General features: G+C 41.8%; 1 protein-coding gene across 1 annotated transcript in view; it reads left to right on the plus strand.

Annotated features, from left to right (window-relative positions):
* The window catches only part of PTPRB (protein tyrosine phosphatase receptor type B), a 126,591-nt gene that overhangs the window by 12,626 nt on the left and 95,219 nt on the right, over positions 1 to 18,746 (plus strand). The window lies entirely within an intron of this gene.

The following is an 18,746-nucleotide window of genomic DNA, read 5'->3' on the forward strand; positions in this document are numbered from 1 at the left end:
AGACTGGCTTTGCTGGAAATAATGCTACTTAAGTGGGTGATGAGGCACTCTGTGTCTTTGTTGTTAATTGTACATGAAGGCATTTTGCATAATGAGAAAATCTTGGAGGTAGAATTTAAATGGCTACACCTTTATAAGCTGAAGATAATTATAACTCCTGTAGACTGGCCACATTTCTGAACTGAAGTCAGGGTTCATAGTCTTACAAGAATTAAAATCAGGAAGTAAAAATTACAGTCAGTAACTTGCAGGTCCCCCTGCATATAGGTCACAATCATTTATGCTTATAAGGGAGGGGAGAGAGTCACAAAGCAATGCAAGGTTTAGGAATCATTATAACAGATTTGTGAAGATGGACAAGGATAAGCTGAGTCATATAAAATTCTACATCAGCATCCACAAGACAGGGAAAAGGCTGAGAAGCAGCCAGGACACGGCTGTAGAATCTGTTCACATAGCGTTTCTGTTTCAGGTGTTCACCCCTTTGGTTTTGCTTTCCATTCAGGGTTTTAGGCCATCATTTTAGACAATAGCTGTAATTAAAGCACATTTTAAAAGCTAAGGTTTCATTTGGCAGTATTTAGCTGTTTCATAATAAGCAACCTGAGGGCTTCCCAGGGAGTGCAACAGTAAAGAATCCACCTGCCAATGCAAGAGATGTAGAGACCGCTGGTTCAATCCCTGGGTTGGGAGGATTCTCTGCAGGAGGAAATGGCAACCCATTCCAGTATTCTTGGCTGGAAAATTCCATAGACAGAGGAGGCTGGCTGCCAATAGTCTGTGGCATTGCAAAGAGTCAGACGTGACTGAGTACATCCACACACACAAAAGCAACCCAAGTAATTTAAAGGAAGTAAAAGCTCAACTCTATGCATGTGACTTAACCATTTTAGTGCTCTGTTTTCTTTTGCATTGTGCAGAAATTAAAATTGCACATGACTCCTGGCTAGTGAACCCATACCTCATTATTGATTGCAAAACAAATAGAGCCAGTGCTATAAATCTGCCCTCCAACCTATTTCTTGCCTTGTCTCTGAAGAGTTCAGAAGGCCTCACGACTTTCCTGGACACTCTTTAATCAATTTAAAGCTCAATATTCACTATCAGCCTATTAGCAAAAATACCATTTCAAGAAATAACCCAAACTCTAAATTCAATTGAAATGTTAGCTTCTCCCTTCCATCACCCCACCAAGCTTGGTCTTGAAATAGGGGAAAATGGAATGTGTTCAAATTCTCTCACATCTCACCAGCTATATACCCACCTCTCCACGCTTGATCTTCATGGTTTCAGATATATCTGGGCTTGGAAAGTGGGAAGGAAAGACAGGAAAAAGGAGCAGGAGAGCTGTTACTTAATGATGTCATCATGAACTGGCCCTGTGGTCTCCCTAAATCTCCAAGCCCTGAGCCCTTTCAACCACTGATATCAGGGAGAGTTTCACCACTTGCTTGTGAAATTGAACACTTCTTGGTGGAGCACCTTCTCATTCTGGCTGAATGTACCTTGACTAAAACTGCATTCTAACACCAGTTTATAAGAGGATTCTTATAGCTGAGCTTAAATATTTATATTTACTTTTTTTTGTACTGATGTGTGTATTTTGTGTATAGGTTGCTGTTGTTCAGTCCCTAAGTCATGTCTGACTCTTCTGAGACCCCATGGACTGTGGCACTCCAGGCTTCCCTGTCCTTCTCCATCTCCCAGAGTTTATTCAAACTCATGTCCACTGAGTCCGTGATGCTATCTAACCATCTCTTCATCTGACACCCACTTCTTCTTTTGCCTTCAATCTTTCCTAGCATCCAATGAGTCAGCTCTTCACATCAGGTGGCCAAAGTATTGGAGCTTCAGCTTCAGCATCAGTCATTCCAATGAAGAATCAGGGTTGATTTCCTTTAGGATTGACTGGTTTGATCTCTTTGCAGTTCAAGGGACCCTCTAGAATCTTCTTCAGCACGACAGTTCGAAAACATCGATTCTTCAGTGGTTACCTTTCTTTATGGTCTAACTCTCACATCCATACATGACTACTGGAAAAACCATAGCTTTGACCATACGAATCTTTGTCAGTAAAGTGATGTCTTTGCTTTTTAATACACCGTCTAGTTTTGTCATAGCTTTCATTCCAAGGTACAGTGTCTTTCAATTTCATGGCTGCAGTCACTGTCCACAGTGATTTTGGAGCCCAAGAAAATAAAATCTGTCACTGCTTCCACTTTTTTCCCTTTCTATATGTCATGAAATGATGGGACCAGATGCCATGATCTTAGTTTTTTTAATGTTGAGTTTTAAGCCAGCTTTTCACTCTCCCCTTTCACCCTCATCAAGAGGCTCTGCGTGTGTGTGTGTGTGTGTGTGTGTGTATTGATATCAGTATATATGTACTAATTTTTATCAGTATATATATAGGCTTTTTCCAGTAGCCATGTATGGATGTGAGAGTTGGACTATAAAGAAAGCCGAGTGTCAAAGAACTGATGCTTTTGAACTATGGTGTTGGAGAAGACTCTTGAGAGTCCCTTGGACTGCAAGGAGATCAAACCAGTCAATCCTAAAGAAAATCAGTCCTGAATATTCATTGGAATGACTGATGCTGAAACTGAAACTCCAATACTTTGGCCTCCTGATGTGAAGAACTGGCTCATTGGAAAAGACCCTGATTCTGGGAAAGATTGAAGGCAGGAGGAGAAGGGGACAACAGAGGATGATATGGTTGAATGGCATCGCCGACGCTATGGACATGAGTTTGAGTAAGCTCCGGGAGTTGGTGATGGACAGGGAAGCCTGGCGTGCTGCAGCCCATGGGGTCACAAAGAGTCAGACGTGACTGTGCGACTGAACTTACTCAGAACTTATAGGCTTCCCAGGTGGCTCAAATGGTAAAGAATCTGCCTGCAGTACAGGAGACGCAGGTTAGATCCCTGGGTCAGGAAGAACCCCTGATGAAGGGAAGGGCAACCTAATCCGGTATTCCTGCCTGGAGAATTTCATGGACAGAGGAGCTTAGAGAGCTAAATTCATGGGGTTACAAACGAGTTAGACACAACTTAGTGGCTAGACAACAACAACAGCAAGCATATATGTATATATATAGAGAGAGACAGAGAGAGAGACAGAAAGATCAGTACCAAAAAAAAAAAAAAACACAAAACTGCATCAAATAAAAAGCATGCCAAATAAAAACTATAATCAATAGAAACATATCTGCCTGAACACTATAATGCTGTATTTTAGCAAAAAAGAATATTGCCTCATTTTTGCCCAAGTTTTACCATTGTGAACAAACATATAGGAAGCTCCTAGATGTGGCTGGGCTCTACCGGGATGGATCAAGGACAGCCAGCTCTAGAGTTCGAGGAGCAGCCCAGTCCTGTGTTACAGACTTCATGTGGTCCAGCCCAGAGCTGGGTTTGCAGCCTTGGATTGTAATAAATACTCTGTTGGGTTTTTTTGTCTTTTGAGTTTTAATTTTTTCTAAGAGGAGATTCATGCTAAGGTTTATATGAGCTCCCAGATGAAGCATCAAGTGTTGGAAGTTTGTGTGAATCTTGTTCAATATGTTTCTATTATGATATATATATATATATACATACACACAGAGAGAGAGAGAGACAATTTTATTCAGGGACTAATTATATACACATACATATTTTTTTCCTTTGTAATTTCTCCTGTTTTATCTCTTAATCACTCTTCAACTCCCCACCCTCATCCACCAAAAAAAAAAAAAATGACAGTCCAGTGACTTTGGAAAATGTTCATGTATTCAACAAATAATAATATTTCTTGAGAACTTAACTAGTATCAAAGCACAGTGGTTAAGAACTCAGGCTTTGAAGTCAAAGGCCTGAATTCCTCTTGCTAGCTAGTGACCAGCTTCAGTTTCCTCATCTATTAAAATGAACCTCTACCTCTTAGGGCTGTTGTGAGGACTGGGAGAGACAAGGCCTATAAAATGCTTAACACAGTACCTGATCCTTAGTAAGCGCTTAAGAAGTAATAGCTGTGGTTGCTGTATTTACTGGGAATCAAAGGTGAATGACAGGTTGTTGCCCTGAAGAAACTCACCATCTGCTGAGGTGCTGAGGGGGATGGAGATTACTTGGGTTTGGGTGGAATACAAAAGAGAGGTTCTTGACCTTGTGGAGGTTTTAAGTAATGTCTTCTGGTGGACAGAATATCTGATTTGAGCTTCACAGAGTACAGGAATTAACCCAATAACAGGTGGGGAGGAGGGAGGGAGGGATGGACATGGAAGAGCTGAGATGGGACAGGATGGAAAGTTGGACATAATTTCAACTTTCACCCAAGATTAGTATTTTAAAGAAACTTGGGGATTATTATTGCTTCAGTCCAATCATGGATTCCATACTAATTCATTGAGCATCTACTATCTGCCAGACTTTGGGGGGAGTATGAAACCAAAGATGGTGTTACAGAGGCACATAGAGAGCATGATGTAGTCAAAATCACTGAGCACAGGATCAGTACTCTGTTGTTATTCAGTCGCTAAGTGACTCTTTGTGACCCCATGGACTGTAGCACACCAGACTTTCCTGCCCTTCACTATCTGCTGGAGCTTGCTCAAACTCATGTCCATCCTGAGTTGGTAATGTTAACTAACCATCTCATCCTCTGCTGCCCCCTAATGAATAAATGACTTAGACAGTATAAGAAAGTGAAAGTGAAGTAGCTTGTGTCCGACTCTTAGCGACCCCATGGACTGCAGCCCACCAGGCTCCTCCGTCCATGGGATTTTCCAGGCAAGAGTACTGGAGACAGTATAAGAGCTCTGTAATAATTTTCACATGTGTGGAAGTTGGATGTATATTGATGAACATCTCACATTTTTAAAGCAGTCTTCATCCAGAAACAGACACTAGTTCCTACTTGTTATTTTAATTAGTGACATGCTTAGATTATCTGTCATTCCTTTTGTTTCCATACATATGTAGCCACCAGGTAGCAGTTAGCACACTTGACCTGAAGGAGATCTAGCAAAGAAAGAACAAGAACTGAAATATGAGATTTTTTGCTTGGAAAGGCAATGACATCACTATAACTCCCATTTATGAAGTGACCATATGTTCTAGATCTACAAGCAAAGGACGAGTTGGGATTAGAACACAGGACTGGGAATGGAGGGTAGGGTGTCACAGAAAACTTAAAATGAGAAAGTGGGATGTTTTTGTGTTTTTTCTTCCATCAAGAGTTCCTTTGAGTAATGAGGAAGGAAATATGAAGAGATGCTATACTATCTGCAATGAAGAGAGTCCAGGGGATAACAAGTAATAGCTAAAATTTGTGTGCCAGCAACTATGCTAAGCACTTCCATATATTCTGGGAGGTGGGTACTTGTATTTATTTTCCATCACTGTGTAACAAACAACCCCAAAATTTAGTAGATTAAAACAATGAGAGCTTACTATTTATCATGGTTTTGTTGGAGGGTGGGGTGGAGGCGTCCTTTGCTGGTTTCACCCAGGCTCACTCTTGCAGTTGCCTTCAGCATGGGGACTCAGATGACTTGGAAGCTTCACAGTAGCCTCTTCCATGGCTAGCATTTGGAACTAGCTGCATGCTTCAGAGAAGGCAATGGCACCCCACTCCAGTACTCTTGTCTGGAAAATCCCATGGATGGAGGAGCCAGGTGGGCTGCAGTCCATGGGGTCGCTAAGAGTCGGACACAACTGAGCGACTTCACTTTCACTTTTTACTTTCACGCATTGGAGAAGGAAATGGCAACCCATTCCAGTGTTCTTGCCTGGAGAATCCCAGGGACGGGGGAGCCTGGTGGGCTGTCGTCTATGGGGTCGCACAGAGTCGGACACGACTGAAGTGACTTAGCAGCAGCAGCAGCAGCGTGCTTGCTTCTCTACCTGGCCACTCAACCTCCATTAGATGATACCAGCTTCTTTACCGGATGGTTTTGGAAAGCTTTGCAAGAGAGGAAAGGTGGAAGCTACAAGCCTACTGAGGCCTAAGCTCTGTGACCACACATTACTTCTGCCACATTCAAATCAGTCAATGGAATCCTGAGCCAGGCCAGACTGAGGAGGCCGATAGGTAGAAATCACTTCTTAATGGGAAAGAGCTGCAAAGTCTCCTTGAAAAGGGGCATACGTATTGGGTGAGATGAATCTGTGGTCATTAAACAATCTACCATAGTATTTATTGGGCTTCCCTGGTGGTTCAGATGGTAAAGCATCTGCCTGTAATGCGGGAGACCCGGGTTCAAGCCCCAGGTTGGGAAGATCCCCTGGAGAAGGCAATGGTAAGCCATTTGATATTCTTTCCTGGAGAATTCTATGGACAGAAGGGCCTGCTGGGCTATGGTCTATGGGATTGCAGAGAGTCGGACATGATTGAGTGACTTCACTTTCACTTTTCACTCTCATGCATTGGAGAAGGAAATGGCAACCCATTCCAGTGTTCTTGCCTGGAGAATCCCAGGGATGGGGGAGCCTGGTGGGCTGCCATCTATGGGGTCCCACAAAGTTGGACATGATTGAAGTGACTTAGCAGCAGCAGCAGCAGCTTAAAGAGGCAAGGACTCACCCAAAGTCACATGGTTAAATAGTAGCAGAGCAAAGAGGAGAGAAGACACACACACATACACTCCTGCCCATCTAGTCACCTTATTCTCTTGCATAGAGCTCCTATTTATGAAGATAAAGGCCAAGAAAGAAATGATTTGAAGCCCTACATCACTCACTGATGCTCCTGCAACTGCTACTGCTAAGTCACGTCAGTCATGTCCGACTCTGTGCGACCCCATAGATGGCAGCCCACCAGGCTCCTCCGTCCCTGGGATTCTCCAGGCAAGAACACTGGAGTGGGTTGCCATTTCCTTCTCCAGTGCATGAAAGTGGAAAGTGAAAGAGAAGTCGCTTAGTCGTGTCCAACTCCTAGCGACCCCATGGACTGCAGCCTACCAGGCTCCTCCATCCATGGGATTTTCCAGGCAAGAATACTGGAGTGGGGTGCCATTGCCTTCAAGCTGTCCTAAATTGGCTCTTTTCAGAGCAGATTTTTCCCTACCTTTGTCCTTTTCCTTCTCTTTCCTCACATCCTCTTATGTCAGTTTGGAGGACTATGACCCTGAGCCAGTACTTGGCTTCAAGACTCTCTTTCTCTCATCCTGGACATGAATTAAGGGAATCAACCTGTATTACGTGCCTACAGTATTTCCTGGAAAATAGTGTTCAATTAATATTAGCTATTGCTATTATTGTTACCATTACAGTATTATGTGATTGTGCGTATGTGTTTTTGTGTGTGTCTTTACAAGGAAAAAGTTGGTGGAATAAGAAGCTTGCCTATGGTATGAGTCAAGAAATATCTAGTGGTACTCAAAGTATGGAGCCCAGATCCAGAACTCGATAGGCATGCAGTGACTATGGCCCTACCATAGACCAACTGAATCAGAATCTCTGAGTGTACGGCCCAGCGATCTTTGTTTTAACAAACCCTCCATGTGACTACATGGAGGTACTTTTAAATTCCAGAACAACTGATCTAGATAAATCTCATCCTTCATCCACAATATCTCTCTAGTGGACTCACTAAATGCCTTATTTTCCCACCATTGATGGCACTTTTGTGCATGTGTTATGACGGGGTGAGAGGAAAGTGAAAGTAAAGTGTTAGTCGATCAGTTGTGTCCGACCCTTTGCGATCCTATGGACTGTAGCCCAACAGGCTCCTCTATAGGATTCTCCAGGCAACAATACTGGAGTGGGTAGCCATTCCCTTCTCCAGGGGATCTTCCTGACCCAGGGATCAAACCCAACCCAGGGATTGAAACCGACCCAGGGATGGAACCTGGGTCTCCTGAATTGCAGGCAGATTCTTAACCATCTGAGCCACCTGGGAAGTCAGTGGGTGGGAGGGGATGGTGCCATAAAAGTTAAATAATCAAGTAGCAGAATTAATGCATCTAATTTCAGTCTTCTGCTGTAACTTAGCAAAGTGTACAGTCTTGAAGGAAGGGGGCCCAGGATGGATAAGTAGAACCTGAGAAGATACTGAACTGCTGCTGGACTCCAGGTTCTTTGTGTTCATTTAAAAAAAAAAGGCATTTCCAGGCATATGGTTCTATCGGGCATGCATGAGGCTCCATATTGGAACACTGGCTGGATTTCAGCCCCTGCACATACCTTCATCCAGGCACCCCTGTGTGCCACATCCACAGAGATATACTCTGTCCTTGTACACAAGCCCAGTTGTAGATCAGGCCAGAGGTGGGTGTCAGAGGTTCACCCTTCGTGTATTAGCCATTTCCTATGGGCAAGGAGAGACAGGCAGGAGTGGAGGTAGCAGGAAGTCGATCTTCTGGGGCCCTGAGCATGGGGTGCAGGCGGAAATTACATGTGCAGAAATGGCCTCCAAAGGAAGAGAAGACAGGCCACGGAATTGTGTGTCTCTTCAAACTCTGAGCAGAGTTCATTTATCATTTGAGTCATGGGCTCTCAAGAAAGGACTGATCTGGATCATCTCTCAGCCATGTGACCTTGGGGGAGATGGTTTGAAAAAGTGGTAAAGAGCCAGGGCTTTTGTGTCAGAGAAACCTGGTTTAAATCCAAGTGGTATCAACTAGTAGTTGCTCAAGTCATACTTGCTTCCTCTTTAAAATAAGGATAATTAAGGTACTCTATCTGCCACGTAAAACAGCTGTGAAGATTGCAATCTAATTAAGAAAAGTGCTTAGTGCATTGTCTATACACAGTATGTATTCAGTAATGTTGACTAATTTAGAAATTAACACTAGCTTCTTGTTTTTGTCTCATTTTTGCTACCCTGCCTATGTCACAGGGTTGTGGTAAGAACCAGATGAGCAAGCATTATCACGTGACAATGCTTTCAAAGGAATGAAGTATTGAACATGCATTAAAAATGTTACTGGCTGGTTCTACTAAACACCCATCAGTTTTGTTTGGAGACACACCCCCTTCTTCCCCTCACTGCCATCCTGCCCTGGCCAGGCCTGCAAGAGGGCCCACATTTCCTCAGTTCATGAATAGCCATTGTGGTGCTGGTGCAGGTTTAATGGCTCTGTGCTTCCTTTCATTTGGCCCTCAGAGACATCACCGCCCAACATGAGTCTCCAAATAATTGAGGAGACAAATGCGAAAAAAAAAAAAAAAAAAAACCCACCCCTAGCAAGTCTGGGGTCAACTCCTTTATCATGTTACATAAACACAGGGACATCTTCCCACTGCCCACTGCTCTGTGGCCAGAACTAAAAATGGGACAGCATTCCCCCTTTCTGAGACAAACACCTAGAAGCAGAAGTGCAAACACAACAGTAAAAAGAAACATTCCAAACCATCCCCTAATGATTCCTTGGGATCAAGAGAAGATTTTTAGATTGTCTAGAGTGAATAGGATAAAAGATAAACAGATGATAAGACTGGTCATAGCACAAAGAGTTCATGCAAGGGGGTGCAATATTGCGGGAGGGATGTGTCCTTGACAACCCTAATTTATAATTGGCATCATTTAAGTCTAATTCTGACAAAGGGCTGTAGTTCTCTCAGATTGCCCACTAACGTGGACTATTATGTGCCAATAGCATAATATAGTTCATGATTCACTCGACCCTCTCTGGCTTTAAAATCTCTAGGATTTTTCTCTCCTTTCATTTTCTTTTAATTATAGGGGATTTGCCTGACTCTCCATTTGGTGCACCAAAAGGCTGTGTTCATATATTGTCACAATATGAGTCACATGCACATAAAATGCAACCCATAAAACAGAGCGTGTGCATTGACATGGGCTCTTTCACCTCCCAGTATTTGTCTAACATGGGTTCCCTTTGGCAGATGAGGTGGAGCCCAGGTGAGGGTTGATGCAGAGGGGAGAGAATGTAGCAAAGGAAGGAAAATTAGATTGAAGGAGAAGCCAGGATGTGCAAATTGAGATAGGAAGTCTGTGGCTCTCAGTCCTGGTCTTACACACATCAGAATCACCTAGGAAGCTTTTTTAAAGATACAGATTCCCAAATTCTCCCTCAGACCTATTGAATTAGAATTTACCAACATAGGACCTCAGCATCAGAGTGTAAAAATCTTCTCATGGATTCTAATGTGCAGTTATATTTGTGATCCATTGGGAAATAATTGAATAATTAATCTGTTAGAGAAAAAACACTGAACCCAAGAGAAGAGGAACAGTTCTGTTGACAAGATACCTATAACTTGAATCTAATCATAAGGAAGCATCAAACAATTGCAAATGGAGGGAAATACATACTATAGAGATAACTGACTTATATCATTCAATAAGGTCAATGTCATAAGGATGGTTTTAAAGACAGGAAATGTTCCAGATTATGGAAGATTAAGAGACTTGACAACTAAATATAACACAGAATCCTGGGTGGGATCCTTGTTAGAGAAAAAAATAGCAACAACAAATGCCAAAAAGAATGCTTGAGTCAATTGGTGAAATTGAAATATGGATTATAGATTAAAGCATTATATCAATTTTGCATTTCTTAAATTTAATGTCTTTATTGATATTAAACAATTCATTCAGGAGATATGCAGTCTACTCTGAAATTGTGGCAGAATGTTAGAAAAAGATAAATGGGTCTTGGTAAGGATATGTCATAGCACTCACTCTTATAATTCTTACAGCTTACCCATAAGTTTGAAATTATTTCAAAACAAAAAAAGTTTAAAAAATAAAAGGAGTGATTTGCTTCAGGGCTTGTATAGGGCAGAATCCAAGGGATGCTCTTGAGTTAGGGGTAAACCAGTGGCTCAGACCTAAGAAGATCTGTCCATCTTCTTCAAGTACCAGGAGGAGAGAGGGTTGGGTGGGGGGAGAGGATAGCAAACATCATGAGAAATGATGATGAATTTGCAAGAAAGAACAGTAAATCCAGGGGTCAGAACTTGTGGGTGAGCCAGCTGATAAGTATGAAGATAAAGATGCTCTGGAAAAGACTGCTAAGTTCTTGAAATCTCTACAATTTACCCCAGTTACATACTGGTTTTACTCACATGGTTCACTCACAGGATAACAGCTTTGAAAACCAATTATTATGAAATATGGCAAAAAGTCACTGAAAGGGGAAACTATGAATTCTAGGGAATGTCTCTGAAGGGAAAATTTTCTTGATTCTTCCCACTCTTTGGGTGAGCTGGCAACAGAATCCTACCACTGCTAAATCCAGACGAGGTCACCACTGGGGTACTGTCTGTTTGGGAAGTACACAGGAGGTACCTGTTTTCTCATCAGAGCTCTTTTTATCTGGATCTCAAGTAGACCTGGGTCGATGAGCACACACTGCCAATGCATCTTTATCAGGTGCTTGCCCTTCATCTGTATCTGTGAACATTTACACTTGCGCCTCTTTGCACGAGGCTGTAATTCCAGCCCAGGACGGCAGAGTTGAAGAGAGAATGCCACGATAGATGATTTGCTAAGAGTTTTGATCTTGGTGGTCTGAAACCAATGACCTCTGGATAATTCCAGAAGAATTAGATCTTTCGTGGAGTCAAAGGTTGCTTAGGCACTAGTTTATCTGAAGGTTTAGGTACTAGGTATTCTTGAATTCTATCATGCTGAGGGTTCCACAAACCTCAACAAAAGAGTCCGAAATGAATTACTTGGATGCAATCTCAAAAACGACAGAAAGATCTCTGTTCATTTCCAAGGCAAACCATTGAATATCACAGTAATCCTAGTCTATGCCCCTTGAAGGTGAAGTTGAAGGTGAAGTCGAACAGTTCTATGAAGACCTACAAGACCTTCTAGAATTAACACCCCAAAAAAGATGTCCTTTTCATACAGGAGACTGGAATGCAAAAGTAGGGAGTCAAGAAATACCTGGAGTAACAGGCAAATTTGGCCTTGGAGTACAGAATAAAGTGGGGCAAAGTCTAATACAGTTTTGCCAAGAGAATGCACTGATCATAGCAACTCTTCCAACAACACAAGAGAAAACTCTACACAGGAACATCACCAAAATCAGATTGATTATATTCTTTGCAGGCAAAGATGGAGAAGCTCTATACACTCAGCAAAAACAAGTCCAGGAGATGACTGTGGCTCAGATCATGAACTCCTTATTGCCAAATTCAGATTTAAATTGAAGGAAGTATGGAAAACAACTAGACCATTCAGGTATGACCTAAATCAAATCCCTTACAATTATACAGTGGAAGTGAGAAATAGATTCAAGGGACTAGATCTGAGAGACAAGGTGCCTGAATAACTATGGACAGAGCTTTGTGACATTGTACAGGAGGCAAGGATCAAGATCATTCCCAAGAAAAAGAAATGCTAAAGGGCAAAATGGTTATCTGAGGAGGCTTTACAAATAGCTGTGGAAAGAAGAGAAGCAAAAGGCAAAGGAGAAAAGAAAGATATACCCATTTGAATGCAGAGTTCCAAAGAACAGCAAGGAGAGATAAGAAAGCCTTCCTCAGGGATCAGTACAAAGAAATAGAGGAAAACAATAGAATGGGAAAGACTAGAGATCTCTTCAAGAAAATCAGAGACACCAAGGGAACATTTCATGCAAAGATGGGCACAATAAAGGACAGAAATGGTATGGACCTAACAGAAGCAGAAGATATTAAGAGGAGGTAGCAAGAATACACAAAAGAGCCATACAAAAAAGATCTTCATGACCCAGATAATCACAATGGTGTAATCACTCACCTAGAGCCAAACGTCATGGAATGCAAAGTCAAGTGGGCCTTAGGAAGCATCACTATGAACAAAACTAGTGGAGGTAATGAAATTCCAGTTGAGCTATTTCAAACTACCACACAATTGCACTCATCTCACACGCTAGTAAAGTAATGTTCAGAATTCTCCAAGCCAGGCTCCAGCAATACGTGAACCATGAACTTCCAGATGCTCAAGCTTGTTTTAGAAAAGGCAGAAGAACCAGAAATAAAATTACCAACATCCAATGGATCATCAAAAAAGCAAGAGAGTTCCAGAAAAACATTTATTTCTGCTTTATTGACTATGCCAAAGCCTTTGACTGTGTGGCACAATAAACTGGAAAATTCTGAAAGAGATGGGAATACCAGACCACCTGACCTGCCTCTTGAGAAACTTGTATGCAGGACAGTTAGAACTGGACATGGAACAACAGACTGGTTCCAAATAGGAAAAGGAGTACGTCAAGGCTGTATGTTGTCACACTGCTTATTTAACTTATATGCAGATTATATCATGAGAAATGCTGGGCTGGAGGAAGCACAGGCTGGAATCAAGATTGCCAGGAGAAATATCAATAACCTCAGATATGCAGATGACACCACTCTTATGGCAGAAAGTGAAGAAGAACTAAAGAGCCTCTTGATGAAGGTGAAAGAGAGAGTGAAAAAGTTGGCTTAAAGCTCAACATTCAGAAAACGAAGATCATGGCATCCGGTCCCATCACTTCATGGCAAATAGATGGGGAAACATTGGAAACAGTGGCTGACTTTATTTTTCTGGGCTCCAAAAATTACTGCAGATGGTGATTGCAGCTATGAAATTAAAAGATCCTTGGAAGGAAAGTTATGACCAACCTAGACAGCATATTGAAAAGCAGAGATATTACTTTATCAACAAAGGTCCATCTAGTCAAGGCTATGGTTTTTCCAATGGTCATGTATGGATGTGAGAGTTGGACTATAAAGAAATCTGAGTGCCAAAGAATCAATGGTTTTGAACTGTGGTGTTAGAGAAGACTCTTGAGAGTCCCTTGGACTACAAGGAGATCCAACCAGTCCATCTTAAAAGAGATCAGTCCTGGGTGTTCATTGGAAGGACTGATGCTGAATCTGAAACTCCAATACTTTGGCCACCTGATGTGAAGAGCTGACTCATTTGAAAAGACCCTGATGCTGGAAAAGATTGAAGGCAGGAGGAGAAGGGGACGACAGGATGAGATAGCTGGATGGCATCATTGACTCAATGGACATGGGTTTGGGTGAACTCCGGGAGTTGGTGATGGACAGGGAGGCCTGGCGTGCTGCGGTTCATGGGGTCTCAAAGAGTTGGACACGACTGAGCAACTGAACTGAACTGAACTGAAAAGATGATGCTGTAAAAGTGCTGCATTCAATATGCCAGCAAATTTGGAAAACTCAGCAGTGGCCACAGGACTGGAAAAGATCAGTTTTCATTCCAATCCCAATGAAAGGCAATGCCAAAGAATGCTCAAACTACCGCACAATTGCCCTCATCTCACATGCTAGCAAAGTGATACTCAAAATTCTCCAAGCCAGGCTTCAACAGTATGTGAACTGTGAACTTCCAGATGTTCAAGCTGGATTTAGAAAAGGCAGAGGAACCAGAGATCAAATTGCCAGCATTTGTTGGATCATCGAAAAAGAAAGAGAGTTCCAGAAAAACATCTACTTCTGCTGTATTGACTATGCCAAAGCCTTTGACTGTGTGGATCACAATAAACTGTGGAAAATTCTTCAAGAGATGGGAATACCAGACAACCTTACCTGCCTCCTGAGAAATCTGTATGCAGGTCAGGAAGCAACAGTTAGAACTGGACATGGAACAACAGACTGGTTCCAAATTGGGAAAGGAGTATGTCAAGGCTGTATATTGTCACCCTGCTTATTTAACTTATATGCAGAGTACACCATGAGAAACACTGGGCTGGAAGAAGCATAAGCTGGAACCAAGATTGCCAGGAGAAATATCAATAACCTCAGATATGCAGATGACACCACCCTTATGGCAGAAAGTGAAGAGGAACTAAAAAGCCTCTTGATGAAGGTGAAAGAGCAGAGTGAAAAGCCTGGCTTAAAACTCAGCCTTCAAAAAATGAAGATCATGGCATCTGATCCCATCACTTCATAGCAAATAGATGGAGAAACAATGGAAATAGTGACAGACTTTGTTTTGGGGGGCTCCAAAATCACTGAAGATGGTGACTGCAACCAGGAAATCAAAAGACGCTTGCTCCTTGGAAGAAAAGTTATGACCAACCTAGACAGCATATTAAAAAGCAGAGACATTACTTTGCCAACAAAGGTCCAGTTAGTCAAGGCTATGGTTTTTCCAGTAGTCATGTATGGATATGAGAGTTGGACTATAAAGAAAGCTGAGCACCAAAGAATTAATGCTTTTGAACTGTGGTGTTGGAAAAGACTCTTGAGAGTCCTTTGGACTGCAAGGAGATCCAACCAGTCCATCCTAAGGAAATCAGCCCTGAATATTCATGGGAAGGACTGATGCTGAAGCTGAAACTCCAGTATTTTGGCCACCTGATGTGAAGAACTGACTCATTTTAAAAGACCCTGATGCTGGGAAAGAGTGAAGGCAGGAAGAGAAGGGGACGATAGAGGTGGAGATGGTTGGATGGCATCACCAACTCAATGGACATCAGTTTGAGTAAATTCTGGAAGTTGGTGATATATAGAGAGGCCTGGTGTGCTACAGTCCGTGGGATCACAAAGAGTTGGACACAACTGAGCAAATGAACTGAACTGAGGGTTCCACATCTGCATTGGAACAACTGAAGAATACAATTATTTAAAGATTCCCCAATACTTAGCTGTGTCCTTGTTGAGTGGTGAGGTATGAATATTTACTGTTAGCTAAATGAACAGTCATTGAGTCCTAGAACATGGGCATGGGAAGATAACAAAGAGCCAAGACTTCGTCCTTCAAGAGTTTTCTAATGTAGCTGATGGTTTTATCATTGTATTTTTGAAAAACATGGTAAGACCCTTTGATTTTTCACTATGGTCACTGTCAGCTCCAACATTCAGAGGACTCTAAGATGCCCTGTGTCTGCCTCATCCAATAGAGAAGGGTGGAATGGGAAAGCTATATGGAAGAGGTGGGCAGGATCGGGGCCCAGCAAGCCTCCATTTTTTAATTTTTTTAAATGAAAAGTCAAAATTCAGACTTTTTACCATGAAAAATCTATTTTTCTCAAAATTATCTGCTTATGCCATTAAAAAAAAAAAATTAAGATCACACTATAAAAGCAAAAAAGGAATATGTGCTGACTAGAGTCCTCTGTTTACAACCTCCAGAGAATTCTTGGGAAATAATGTTCTAACATGATGTGTGTTCAGTTGCTCAGTTGTGTCCAACTCTTTGCAACCCCAAGGACTGCTGCCCACCAGGCTTCTCTGTCCATGTAGTTTTTCAGGCAAGAATATCCGAGCAAGTTGCCATTTCCTACTCCAGGGGATCTTCCTGACCCAGGGGTCAAACCTGTATCGCTTGCATCTCCTGTATTGGCAGACAGATTTTTTTACCACTGTGCCACCTGGGAAGCCCCCATACTACACTTGATCTTAGTCAACAGTCTAATATGATACACAGAAAAAAAGAATCTTTACCCTCCAATCATCCCTTTCTAAGGGCAACGAGATGTGTGATTTTTGCTTTTGTTCTCCTTTTCCTTAAAGCCAGTGTTAGCCATCTTTTGTTTATTTACTATCCTAGGGCTTGGATAGTCGTGAGAATCATGACCTAGCTCCTGACAGTGGAATGTATAGCAGTCACACCCATATAGACATCCCCACTGGCCACATTAACCTCTTGCTTTGGTGCATATGTGAGCCAATTCATTTGCTCGGGTGGGGGTGACAGCACGTGAAACGTGGGAATGAAGATGCAACAGAATCGCTTGAGACTGGAAAAGTGATTCGTTTACAGTCACATCTGGTTTTAAGTCATTCTGTGTACAGTTATAAAGCTCTGACAAAAGCTATGCAAAGCCCATTTCCTCCAGATTAAAATTAAAAAGTGGGGGAAGGGAAGAGGGTGAGAAATTTATGTAGAGAAAAAAAATACCAGGAAACCTTAGAGATGTGTCTGGGAGAGATGGTGGGGCTGCTGCTAGAGACACATCCGGCACTCCCACCCCTCCCTTCCAGGATTTAAAAAAAATCTTGGCACGGCCAACAGTCAGAGCAGCCAGTGAATGTCTTTTGTGTCGATCTACTGGAGAGTTCCTCTTGGGTATGGGATTGACAGAGAGGGTAGTTTATTATTATTTGGATGTGCTCAGAAAGACATTCTCATTCATGGACTTTGTCATTCTCTAGCATTGCTGGGTGCTCAGCATCCATGATTTATTGCTTTCATATACTATTATTACTACTCACACTGTCTAACACTTGTGCCCTTTAGCCAGGGAAGTGCTATTCATATAACATGTACCTTCTCATTTAGTCCACCCCCTCATTAAACCACCTCCAAATGTTTGTATTTGTTTCCATTTTCCTGGAGACCTATGACCTAGTAAGGTTACGATCTAGGAAGCTAGAAAGCTTCCTTGAAATGTATCCCAAAATAGTATCTCTAAATACAAAAGTCACGGTCCTTTTTAGAAAACTGCTTATCAAAATTATCTTACCTTAAATTTTTATAAATCCCTTTTAAAATGCATGACACCTGTGGCAGGTTAAAATTGTATTCACTTCTGCTGTCATTTACTTATAGAGCCAGTCCAAATTTAAACAGAGAAAAGGATTTGCCATCCTGTAATTGTTTTTAATTGACACATTCCCTAATTGCTAGGCTTTTTTCTTTTTAAAAATCTCTGAGGAAACAGACATAAGAGCTGCATAAAAAAGGCATCAGAATTGGCATGTCATCTATTGTTTGCTGCATGTTGATCATTTTCCCTTTAGCATCTGTACTTTATGGAGAAGTGTTAAATATCAAAATGTACATATAATACATATTGTAAATATACTATATAAAATATATACTATGTTATATATTATGTCACCACTTTACTTGACAACTTCTAAAACTGTTCAAAACCTTTTAAATCGTCAATGTATTTCTTGTAACTGGAGAGCTCAGTGAAATTTAAAAGAATGAAGTATCATTAACTTTCTTTAATATAAAATGATCTGGTTCAGGATTCAGGGTTTGGGACTGATAATCTAAGACTTCTTACTGGAATTTGGATAGCTTTTTCTCACCAACTAAAGCAGGAAAGCTTGTTAAACACCACACACACATTATTGAGCTCCACCAGAACATTGCAAATTCTTCAGATTGTGGTAGAGCCGTAAGATTTTATGTTTCTAGCAAGTTCTCAGATGATGCTGATTCTAGCCTTTGAGAACCACTGTCCTAATCCCAGGGACGGGGGAGCCTGGTGGGCTGCCGTCTATGGGGTCGCACAGAGTCGGACACGACTGACGCGACTTAGCAGCAGCAGCAGCAGTCCTAAAGATTACTCCTTCCTTCCCCTTTCTTCTTTTTCTCCATTTTCCCTCCCACTCATCTTTTCCCACCTCTTTCTCTTCAAAATCAATCTTCTCTTCTTCTCTCCTCTCACCCTCTCTCCCTTTCAAGATGATCTCTGAGGTATACAGCAGGAACATGTCTAGAAGGGCTTGTTTAAAGTATTTATTCAGATGACATTATTTATTGAGCAGCTACAAAGACTCACTCATTCATTCATTCATCTATGCATTCAAAAAATACTTGTTGAAACTCCACCATACTGCCAAGTTCTGTGCAGAGAAGCAAGACAGACAAAGACTCTGCCCACAAGGAATTCTCTGCATAGCCAGAGAAGACAGATAGTATACAAATGTATAAATAATTAGATTATTACCAAGTGTCATTAATGTGCAGAATTAAATAAATGGATTGCTGAGATGACGATTGATAACGGCACACTTAACCCCAGGAGGTCAGAAAGGGTCTGGCCCCACAGGGATGTGTTTAGGCTGAGATCTAAAGACTGAGAAGATAGCTAAGCAGAGGCTGTGGGCAGGAGTGGT

Source organism: Bos indicus, chromosome 5 (genome assembly GCF_029378745.1).
Source record: "Bos indicus isolate NIAB-ARS_2022 breed Sahiwal x Tharparkar chromosome 5, NIAB-ARS_B.indTharparkar_mat_pri_1.0, whole genome shotgun sequence".
Classification (NCBI taxonomy): domain Eukaryota; kingdom Metazoa; phylum Chordata; class Mammalia; order Artiodactyla; family Bovidae; genus Bos; species Bos indicus.